Below are 12,295 nucleotides of genomic sequence, written 5' to 3' on the forward strand. Positions count from 1 at the left end.
AATGTTCTTATAGTAAAGTACTAAAACCACTAGCCAATTACTGTTGCTCATCATTACACATTACTTTAACGAACTCCAGGCAACTTCTGTGGCTCTCGAGACACCTCTAACACTAGTCAGTTACTGTGGAATAAATATAGTATATACAGAAAAGGTCCTCATAGATAAACATTAAGCACGACTCATGGCAACTTGTGTGGTTCTCAAACTGATATGGTGCACGACAGTCAAGAAAACATACCTTACTGGCAATATTAAATACACTTAAGTCCACCTCTCTGTGGCTTTCAGGTCATCTCATTTATATTTATGTTATGTTTGGTCAGTATCTTCTTTCACTATTAGAACAAATGTGTCAATGTAAGTTTGTGCTGTTTGGTAGAAAAACCGCTCTGCTGATCACCTACGCCAAGGATAGGAGAGAGGAGCACTCTTGCCTCAGTCGTCTCATCACTCAACAAGTCTTAAGGAGATGGTATCGATTTGAGCCCATACAAGGGCCTGCGCAAGAATGGGAAGACCATGTAAGGATACTGTCAATGGTTTAACCAAGAAACAGTGCTGGAAAGCGATTATACTTCATCCTCATGCCAGGGAAAAGAAAGAGGGAAGCATTGTTGCCGCAGTGTTCACATCACTCAACAGGTCCATAACCCGTTGGTAGTGCTGAGTGGCAATTATAGGAACTGAAATGGGCAGATAGAAAAATGTACCTTCCCCAGTCCCAAAGGAGGGGACGCAAGGACGCATAGATAAAAGAGATAGGTAGGCGACCGCTTTACGAAAACGAAAATTGAAGGAATAAACCGATCAGCTTGGGCACTCTGCGGGCGCCAACCGCAACGTGCAAGACACACGGCCCTGGAGGAATAAGATAGGACAGAGAATAGGGTAGTAATCTAGTGTAGTTACTATGCTTTTAGAATTCTTTCTGAATGTATCTCTTTAAATAAATAATGTTTCTTAATTCAAATATCTTATGTGACTTCATATACTTGAGTCTACAAGCATTTGCATGGGGTTTCTCTATAACTCTTTAGGGTCCTACATACTTGTCTGCAAATATCTTAGTTTCAGCTGTAGGTCTCTTAGATTTTTCCTTCGTGTTTACTAGCACTAGATCACCAATCGGAAAGCTTGTTGGACTAGCTCTCACATAATGTCTCCTTTTTCTTTCCAACGCCTGTTTTTCTAATATTGGTAAGAGCTACCTTTTTCTTTTCTTCATAGACAATTCCGTAATTTTAGGGAATTCTACTAAATCAAATAGGATGTTGTTAGATAAAATCCCTCCCATTAATTCTACTGGATCAAAACCTGTGGCTTCGTGTTTTAAATTATTAATTACTTCATCAGAGTACCCCCAGTAATTAGCCACACTGAGTTCTTCTTATGACAGTATGTCCTACAGAGACGGGTTAAATTCTTTCCTGATTCTTTCACACATGTTTCCGAAATTTTGATGTACTTAAACATTCTTCAAAACGCTTAGATACAAACTGTGGACCATTATCTAACAAAATAGCTTTTGGCACACCAATGTTGACAAAATAATTTTTCTCTAATTTACTTACAATTACCTTAGAGTTAGACTTCTTAAGCGGATAAAATTTCCCATACATAGTAAGTCCATCTACCAGTACGAACACATACTCACAACCTCGTCTTGAAACTGGTAGTGAGCCGAAAATATCTTTTGACACTTGTCATACCATTCCAGCCTCTTGTGCACTCTGCGCCACATGTTGTCAAATATTCCAACTTCACTTAGCTTGGCAATGCATTTACGTGCTCCATGATGCCCACATTTATTATACACAAAATCAATTAACAGATCCACATGTTGTTCACGGAAACAAATACGCCAATCCTCGCTAGTGTTATTTATCTCCATAAAGAGAATACGTTTGTACACTTGGAAATATTCTGCTGGCTTTGGAAAATCGGGATCGCCAGTTCTACTTTTCACCAGTTTAAGGTTATCATCGTGGTTCTGTTCTCGTCTAAGGTTCTTACAGATGCGTCTAATTGGTCCCTCTTCCTGTAGTAGTTGAAAGACCACGATCAGTATGTCATCACAATCCCTGTTCGTTACAGAATCCACCCCTTGTTCTTTATTCTTTACACTTATGGATAGCGCAACTGCCATTAAGTTTTATACTGCGTCTCATAGTTAATTTGTTGCAAATACCACCTCCTGAGTCTGGCATGTCTTAGCTGACAAGTATTTATATAAGTTAGAGCACTATGATCCGTAAAAATCAACACTTCATGTCCTAACAAGGTATTGCTCAAACTGTTGCAAACCGACAATAAGTGCTAAGGCTTCCAGTTTTGAGATGCTGTAATTTTTCTCCGCTTGTTGTAACGATCGACTTGCAAATGCGATCATTTTGTGGACTTGTTCTTCTCCTACCATCTCAATCCGTAACACTTCTACCCCCAGACCGTAACCACAGGCACCTGGTCCTAAACAAACTGTTTTGAAAAGTCAGGATGATTCCAAATATGGCTTTTCACTAGTGCTTATGTCAGTTTTTCAAAAGCGGTTTGACATTCCGGAGTCCACTTATAGGGAACAATTTTCTTCAACAATTCCCTTAAACAAGGATCATTAAATAACTGCGCTGCCACAAATTTGCTATAAAGTCCTAACCCACCGAATATTCCTTTTAGTTCCTTACGTGTGGTCGGTGCTGCATAGTCCCTAATAGCATTTATTTTACTTGTATCGAGCGTAATTCCTTCCCCGCTTACTATATGTACCAGGAATTTAATCTCTATTTTGACAAATTCTGTCTAATCTAACTTCAGTTTCAACCCTCCCGTTTTAATAGCATTTAACACGTTGTCTAAAAACAAACATTGCTCTTTCTAAGTGGGAGTCGAAATCAACACATCGTCCACGTAAACAGTAATTCACCTCAATAGCTGAGCACCTAAAACCTGAGACATGGCCCTGACAAATGCACAAACAATGATATTCAACCAAAAATGCACAACCCTACACTGGAAACATCGTCTTTCACACAGGAACGCTGTATATATTCTGGATTCCTTAGCCAGAGGTATATTCCAGTACGCACAAATAACATCAATAGAAGTAAAAAGCTTAGCCCCTTTAAACTTCTGTAATAATTCATAATTGTTTTCTGGCCTGTCACTCTCTCGTAAATAAATCGTATTCAACGTCATAGAGACTAAAACAAGCCTAACTGAACCGTTCTTCTTAGATACTGCAACGAATAGGTTATTGTATACACTAACAGCATTATCAGTTATCCCCTAATCGAGCATTTCCTGTATTAAGTCTAGAACGGCGTTTTGATGCCCTTCTGGAAAGGAAATGGTTTTTTGAAAACCAATATGCACCTTCTTTCACGGTTAAATACCATTAGTAATTTCGAACTAATCCAGGCTAATCTGAAAATACCTCACACTGTTTATTCAAAATTTGTCTTAAATCGTCCTTTTGTATATCACTTAATTCAGTAAGTTCCTCTAGTTTCTTATCTATCTTGATTCTGACAGTTTCTAGTTCAGAAGGATCCACTTCCTCCCTTTCACCATATTCATTATAGCCTTCGATCAATGTAGCCGCCCTGCAGTATCGTATTGGAATGTCTTCGTTTACACTCTGTCTTTTTCCTATGAATGGAATAACTACAGGTTTTCAACTTACTCTTACAATTACATCATTGGACCCAAAATTTACCCATCCTCCATATATATGCAAGAAGTCTGTATCTACCGACATTTCCACACTGAGTCCATTTATAACTAGGAAATTCTGTTTTATGGCTACTCCACTTACAGTTATGGGTAAGAGGACTTCTTCTTTAACCATTTTCTTAGCTTTTTCAGTAGCTACAATAATGTTTACACTACTCACTGGCTTTACAACTATTTGTTTATTCTTAGAGCGAGGATTTACAAAATTCTCTAACACAGCCCAGACTTCCGAACCGGTATCAATTACACAAGGAACTTTTTCTTCAAACATCATTTCTTCAATAATTGGCTGTCATACATACTCTCTCTTGATTACCGTCTCAGGCTCCTCTAACAAATCCTGCACCGCTTCTCCTCTGTAGAGTTCTACCTCCCTTGTGGAAATCATACTTACATTTCTTGGGTCCTCCTTTGGCTTATTATTAGTAGTGGCAGCTTCCACAAATCTGTACACTATTGACACACTATTGATAACTTAAAATACTCCTCCAACTTCTCACCATAATTTTCTTCTGATTCTGCAACTCCTTCCAAGGTATTGTCAGAAATTTCTACACCACTTTCTTCTTCCCCTTCTTCTGATTCTCCATTCTCACTTTGAGAAATTACTTCAAGTAATTTACTCAAAATTTCCTCGAACCTTACTACCGCATTAATTCCACAATTCATTGGTAGCTTCTCATTTGTTTCGCATTGCTGCTTTATCCCCACTTCCTGATCTGAATCTTCATTTAAATTTACTTGTTCCTTAACATTTTGGTCCATATGATCTTTATTTGCACTGTCTCTATCATATAATGCTACGTTATTTACTGGATATACCTTTAGCTTTTCCATGTCACTCTTCTCTGCTCTCTTAATGGCTAAATTATTATAACCAATGTGTTGTTTCGTAGGTGCCTTCCTTACAAAGTGTGTCGCTAGCGCGTTTAACCTGTAATGTTTTCGTCTGCCAGTGCCAGCTTCATTGCAGACTGCTAACAGTTTTCCTGCCGGGTGTTGTTATTATGTCTAAGATGCCTGTCATCGGGCAGGCAGCACCTCTCTGTTATGTCATGAGCTGATCGCTGACAGCAATCGAAATACTGAACACGTTCGTTGAACCTATTCCCAGTAGTACTACCTCGTCCTCTATATCTACCTCTGTATCCACTATCTCTTTGGGCGCTGTTTCTGTTTAGATTAACTTCAGCTCTAATATCATTCTGTCTGACAGGAGGCCTACATTCTCTTCTTCCTTTAAAATACTTTCTACTTTTTACAGATAGTGAATAAATCTATCAAGGTTATCTCTAGGAGCTGAAATTATTTGGTTTCTCCATTATAATGGCACTTTATTTTCTATCCCGATATTTATTTGCTCAGTTTATACTTTTGCATTTAAATATGACAAATGAGTTACTTCTGTACAAATCTTTAATACCCTCTCCCTTTGGCTCATAATTTTCCCGTGACCAAAATTTATTTAAAAACTCCACTTTTTTTCTTTTTCCCAAGTACTCATCGAAAAAAGCCTTTTTCAATTCCACTAGTCGGTTATATTCATCTGAGGCCAACTTTCCTCAAATTCTTGTCTCTCCCATAAAATTTGAAGTAGTCAATACTATCTTTTGTTTATCATTCCAAGATTTAGGTAAAACATCTTCAAAATCACTTCAAAATTCCTTTGGATGAACATTTTTACAAGGATCAAATCTCAATAATTGGCGATGTGCTACATAGGAAATTTCAGGTGATTCTACTACACCATTAGTCTCTACACAGCCACAATGGCTGTTAACATTTTTCTCTACTCGGGATACTCTACACTCATGCTCACAAAATTGCTCATTCACACTGGTACTGACTTGCTGGATATTAGTTTCTATGTTAGTAATTTTATTTGCATACCCGACATAGCACACACACCTTCTCCATGTTTAACTTGGCTTTCTAATGCAACATGGCTATCCTTACAGTGTTTTCCTATATTCTGAATCTGTACATGAACTTTATTTAGTTCAGAATTACTTGCTCTTCCAGTGCTTTATTATCTTCAACAAATTGCTTAATCGGAACAGTCAGTTCATCTTTTACTGTTACAACAACCCGGTTACACTCTCGTTTTATCTAATTAAGTTCGCATTTCACATTATTAATGAACGAGGTCATATCATTTTTTCAAGTATCCCTCACATTCGAAATTCTATCTTCCATCCTAGCTTCCATTTCTATTGACAAGTTAGTAAACCCCTGATGAACTTCAGTATGTAACTCATTTACTTCAGAACTTAAGGAAGTTTTTATGTAACTACCCACTTTATTCATTTTAATGTCGATATTAAACCCCATTTTATTAATTTAGGTGTCAATATCAGAAATTAATGAAGATTTTATATCTGAACCCCCTCCTTCATATGTTTGAGAATATTCGCAAACATATCTGACACACTACCTTTTGGTTCACAAGCCACTGACATAGGTTCCTGCTTTATTACTTCTACAGTTACAGATATATTGTGAACTTCATATCCCATCATTTTTTGTTCACTATCCGTTCCACAATTGACATACAGTGAATCTGGGAAACTATTACTAACACTTGCTTGTGGCACATCAAAATTGAAATTACAAATCGTGGAATCATTTTCATTCCCCAAATCTACCCCCAGCCTCTCCTTTCCTATATTATTTTCAGCCATTTTCAAAAGTGTAGTGGTATACACACACAAAAATCTAAGTAGAATACTACTTACCTTTTTCTTCGTGTTGTTGACCAGCCTCTGCCCACGTCAGTCCAGAATACGGGTCACCGCTTCTGCCACGGCTACCAACTGCTCCCACTCGTCTGGCTTGTTTACTGCAGCAGCGCGGTGCTGTCGATCGTCAGTTGTACGCAGGTCGTCTGCAACAGCGCACCGTCTGTTGTTCTCGCTGCATGGTACGCTTCACTAGTAACTTTGCACTCGAGTTCTTTGCTGCTGCTGCGCTCCTACTACAATTCTTTAGTACACGTGTCTATCATCCTACAATTGTTTACTTTTTCAGTCGCGTGTGCACATTTTACGAGTCCACTTAAACACTGCTGCTTTTTATAAAGTTTCTACACTTCCGAACTTTAGTATTGTTTCCCCAGCCGATAAAGCACCTGTTGCACTGCATATGGGTTTAATTTCTCGAATCTGTATTCGTCGTTGTCACTGTGCAGGCTGCAAATTAAAATTCATCCCCCTCAGAACGGCGTCTGCTCAATCCCCTTCACATAGCAACGTAGGTACTTAAAAAATGATGTAAAAGCAGCGTTGATAAAAAACATCACCTAATATCTACAATTACTGAGGCCGCGCAACTGTTGTTATGAAGGAAAGGTCTGAAGAAAAACTGTCATAAATTTTTTTAGGGCAGTAAGAAAATGGATGGGTTTCTGAAAAATAATGTCCGAAATTTCCACACAATAATGTCTATTTTGTCCTTGATAAGTAACGAAAAAGGTACTGTTCAGACCTCATTTAAACAATTGGCTATTTTCTTCCAGTTAACGATTCATACACACATTTCACACGTACAGCAGCCATAAATCTGTCCAAACCCGACCCAAATAGAACAACGTCTTCACAGCCATTTACTTCACCACTAATATGAGTTATTACATTCTGTCCTTCTTGTGGACTTCCAAAAACGGAACTGCTCGCCAAAACTGCTCAGTAGTTGAGCACTGAAACATGCCACGTGGATTCTATGAAGGCCAATATTTCACACGTGAATATCTGTCTAACGGATTTAGTCAAAACTTCTGAAATTTCGCCAAACAGTCCTCAACAACAACTGCTATCGACTTATCTCACCAATAACTCACACACTAAGTAATTCTTCATCTTAGAAGTATATTTTTCGTGGAACTAGTAAAATGACCGTCCGCGTTCAAAGCTACGGAGCGACTTCCTTCTTCCGTCCTCACTCCCAGTACAACCATCTGGTAACGAGCGGGAACCGTGTCAATTCTGATTGGCTGAACATCCTGAATGGCAAGCAGAATACTCCCTCGTGATCATGCTCGCACCAAAACTGGTGTGCACCAATCTTTGTACACAGACGCATTTGCGTCAATCTGACATACAGATATTATAGTAATGCTTAATAAACGAAAACGAAAAGAGAATAAATCTGCAAATATTCTTTAGATAGAGATTTTACTCCATCTGACTGTCTGGCTGCTCTGTTACTGTAGGAATCACAACTAGGCATACGTCACCAGCATAGTGGGTAAATCCCATAGGATTATTTTTCCCTCTACAGGCGTGTGTAATTCTTAAGGTGGTATATAATGCAATATTGAAATTTTACGAATGTCCCACATACACATTCTCATTTACACACAGGCTAAAATAATGGATAATAAAATAAATATCCTCCCCCCATGAACCATGGACCTTGCCATTGGTGGGGAGGCTTGCGTGCCTCAGTGATACAGATAGCCGTACCGTAGGTTCAACCACAACGGAGGGGTATCTGTTGAGAGGCCAGACAAACGTGTGCTTCCTGAAGAGGGGCAGCAGTCTTTTCAGTAAGTGCAGCGGCAACAGTCTGGTGTTTGACTGATCTGGCCTTTTAACACTAACCAAACCGGCCTTGCTGTGCTGGTACTGCGAACGGCCGAAAGCAAGGGGAAACTAAAGCCGTAATTTTTCCCGAGGGCATGCTGCTTTACTGTATGATTAAATGATGATGCCTTCCTCTTGGGTAAAATATTCCGAAGGTAAAAGAGTCCCCCATTCGGATCTCCGGACGGGGACTACTCAAGAGGATGTCATTATTAGGAGAAAGAAAACTGGCCTTCTACGGATCGCAGCGTGGAATGTCAGATCCCTTAATCGGGCAGGTAGGTTAGAAAATTTAGAAAGGGAAATGGATAAGTTAAAGTTAGATATAATGGGAATAAGTGAAGTTCGGTGGCAGGAGGAACATGACTTCTGGTCAGGTGACTACAAGGTTATAAACACAAAATCAAATAGGGGTAATGCAGGAGTAGATTTAATAATGAATAGGAAAAGAGGAATGCGGGTTAGCTACTACAAACAGCATAGTGAACAAATTATTGTCGCCAGGATAGATAGGAAGCCCACACCTACTACAGTAGTACAAGTTCATATGCCAACTAGCTCTGCAGATGACAAAGAAATGGATGAAATGTATGATCAAATAAAAGAAATTATTCAGATAGTGAAGGGAGACGAAAATTTAATAGTCTTGGGTGACTGGAATTCGGTAGTAGGAAAAGGGAGAGAAGGAAACATAATAGGTGAATATGGACTGGGGCAAAGAAATAAAAGAGGAAGCCGCCTGGTAGAATTTTGCACAGAGCACAACTTATTCATCGGTAACACTTGGTTCTAGAACCTTAAAAGAAGGCTGTATACATGGAAGAAGCGTGGAGATACTGACAGGTTTCAGATAGATGATATAATGGTAAGACAGAGATTTAGGAACCAGATTTTAAATTTTAAGACATTTCCAGGGGTAGATGTGGACTCTGACCATAATCAATTGGTTTTGACCTGTAGATTTAAACTGAAAAAACTGCAAAAAGGTGGGAATTTAAGGAAATGGGACATGGATAAACCAAACGAACCAGAGGTTGTACAGAGTTTCAGGCAGAGCATAAGGGAGCAATTGACAGGAATGGGGGAAATAACTACGGTAGAAGAAGAATGGGTAGCTTTGAGGGATGAAGTAGTGAAGGCAGCAGAGGATCAAGTAGGTAAAAAGACGAGGGCTAGTAGAAATCCTTGGGTAACAGAAGAAATATTGAATTTAATTGATGAAAGGAGAAAATATGAAAATTCAGTAAATGAAGCAGGCAAAAGGGAATACAGACGTCTCAAAAATGAGATCGACAGGAAGTGCAAAATGGCTAAGCAGGGATGGCTAGAGGACTAATGTAAGGATGTAGAGGATTACCTCATTAGGGATAAGATAGATACTGCCTAAATGAAAATTAAAGAGACCTTTGTAGATACGAGAACCACTTGTATGAACATCAAGGGCTCAGATGGAAACCAATTTCTAAGCAAAGAGGGGAAAGCAGGAAGTTGGAAGGAGTATATAGAGGGTCTATACAAAGGCGATGTACTTGAGGACAATATTATGGAAACAGAAGTGGATGTAGATGAAGATGAAATGGGAGATATGATACTGCGTGAAGAGCACTGAAAGATGTGAGTCGAAACAAGGCCCCCGGAGTAGGCAACATTCCATTGGCGCTACTGACGGCCTCGGGAGAGCAAGTCGTGACAAAACTCTGCCACCTTGTGAGCAAGATGTATGAGACAGGCGAAAAACCCTCAGACTTCAAGAAGAATATAATAATTCTAATCCCAAAGAAGGCAGGTGTTGACAGATGTGAAACTTACCGAACTATCAGTTTAATAAGTGACAGCTGCAAAATACTAACGCGAATTCTTTACAGACGAATGGAAAAACTAGTAGAATCCGACCTCGGGGAAGATCACTTTGGATTCCGTAGAAATGTTGGAATACGTGAGGCAATACTGACCCTACGACTTATCTTAGAAGCTAGATTAAGGAAGGGCAAACCTACATTTCTAGCATTTGTAGACTTAGAGAAAGCTTTCTACAATGTTGACTGGAATACTCTCTTTCAAATTCTGAAGGTGACAGGGGTAAAATACAGGGAGCGAAAGGCTATTTACAATTTGTACAGAAACCAGATGGCAGTTGTAAGAGTCGAGGGACATGAAAGGGAAGCAGTGGTTTGGAAGGGAGTGAGACAGGGTTGTAGCCTCTCCCCGATGTTATTCAATCTGTATATTGGGCAAGCAGTGAAGGAAACAAAAGAAAATTTCGGATTAGGTATTAAAATCTATGGAGAAGAAATAAAAACTTTGAGGTTCGCCTATGACATTGTAATTCTGTCAGAGACAGCAAAGGACTTGGAAGAGCAGTTGAACGAAATGGATAGTGTCTTGAAAGGAGGATGTAAGATGAACATCAACAAAAGCAAAACTAGGGTAATGGAATGTAGTCGAATTAAGTCGGGTGATGTTGAGGGTATTAGATTAGTAAATGAGACACTTAATGTACTAAAGAAGTTTTGCTATTTGGGGAGCAAAATAACTGAAGTAGAGAGGATATAAAATGTAGACTGGCAATGGCAAGGAAAGCGTTTCTGAAGAAGAGAAATTTGTTAACATTGAGTATAGATTTAAGTGTCAGGAAGACATTTCTGAAAGTATTTGTTTGGAGTGTATCCATGTATGGAAGTGAAACATGGACGATAAATAGTTTGGACAAGAAGAGAATAGAAGCTTTCGAAAGGTGGTGCTACAGAAGAATGCTGAAGATTAGATGGGTAGATCACATAATTAATGAGGAAGTATTGAATAGGATTGGGGAGAAGACAAGTTTGTGGCACAACTTAACCAGAAGAAGGGATCGGTTGGTAGGACATGTTCTGAGACATCAAGGGATCACCAATTTAGTATTGGAGGGCAGGGTAGAGGGTAAAAATCGTAGAGGGGAACCAAGAGATGACCACACTACGAAGATTCAGAAGGATGTAGGTTGCAGTGGGTACTGGGAGATGAAGAGGCTTGCACAGGATAGAGTAGCATGGAGAGCTGCATCAAACCAGTCTCAGGACTGAAGACCACAACAACAACAAAATGTATATCGATTTTAATACTTCTTTGTGAATTTATTCTAGATTTCATCCTACGTAAATTGTTAGAAATTCTGGATAACGCTCCAGATTGCTTTTTCAAATGGCTAGCCGCTCCACATAGCGCTCTGCTGTTTAACTACGCCCCCACTGCCAACCGTTTGCGCTCACTGGCCTCACCAGGCTCTCTTTTATCTTCTGCGCTCATTCGCAGCATGCTGCGTGTCTTGACGCTGCGACCATTAGCTAACACAAAAGGGAGATTTAGCAGCACCACCCCACCCCTATTTGGATCATGGATCTGTCCGATGACCCCCCCCCCCCCCCCAGTAGACACGTTCTCCTCGCCCCCTGCAGCCCACCAATGTGTGATGGAGAATAATTGTATTCAATGTCAATGCCACTTTTTTTCCAATCTGTTAAACGTATTTCTCGGAAAGACTCGACTCCTCTGGAACAACAACGAAATTCAGGAATGCTCCAGATGGCTTTTTCAGATTCAGCAGCTTGGGAAACAGGGAGCCTTCTGTTTAAAGTGACAGCAGCCAAACACCGCAGTGTCTTCAGCACAACGCGATCCGGCGAGCACGTTGCTGGGCAGTCACTGTTATCGACGCCGACAAACGCTTCACATACAATGGAGAGCGGCGCCGGTATCCCTCAGAACAAAACAGTGATAAATAGAGGCTGTTCCAACTGCGGGTATTGTTCCCTCATAAGCATTGTGAAAAAATTCTTTCATTGCCCTCATGGCAATCACAGTTTTCCACATCAAGTCTACGCATAGTCATTTTCTTTGCACATGTCTGAACACACACATATTTTATACTCAAGGCAAATCTATCACGCATGCCCTACAACTAAAAAGTATAATACTTTACCAATAACTGAATGCTGGCGACACAA

The sequence above is a fragment of the Schistocerca gregaria genome, chromosome X, assembly GCF_023897955.1.
Source record: "Schistocerca gregaria isolate iqSchGreg1 chromosome X, iqSchGreg1.2, whole genome shotgun sequence".
NCBI lineage: Eukaryota > Metazoa > Arthropoda > Insecta > Orthoptera > Acrididae > Schistocerca > Schistocerca gregaria.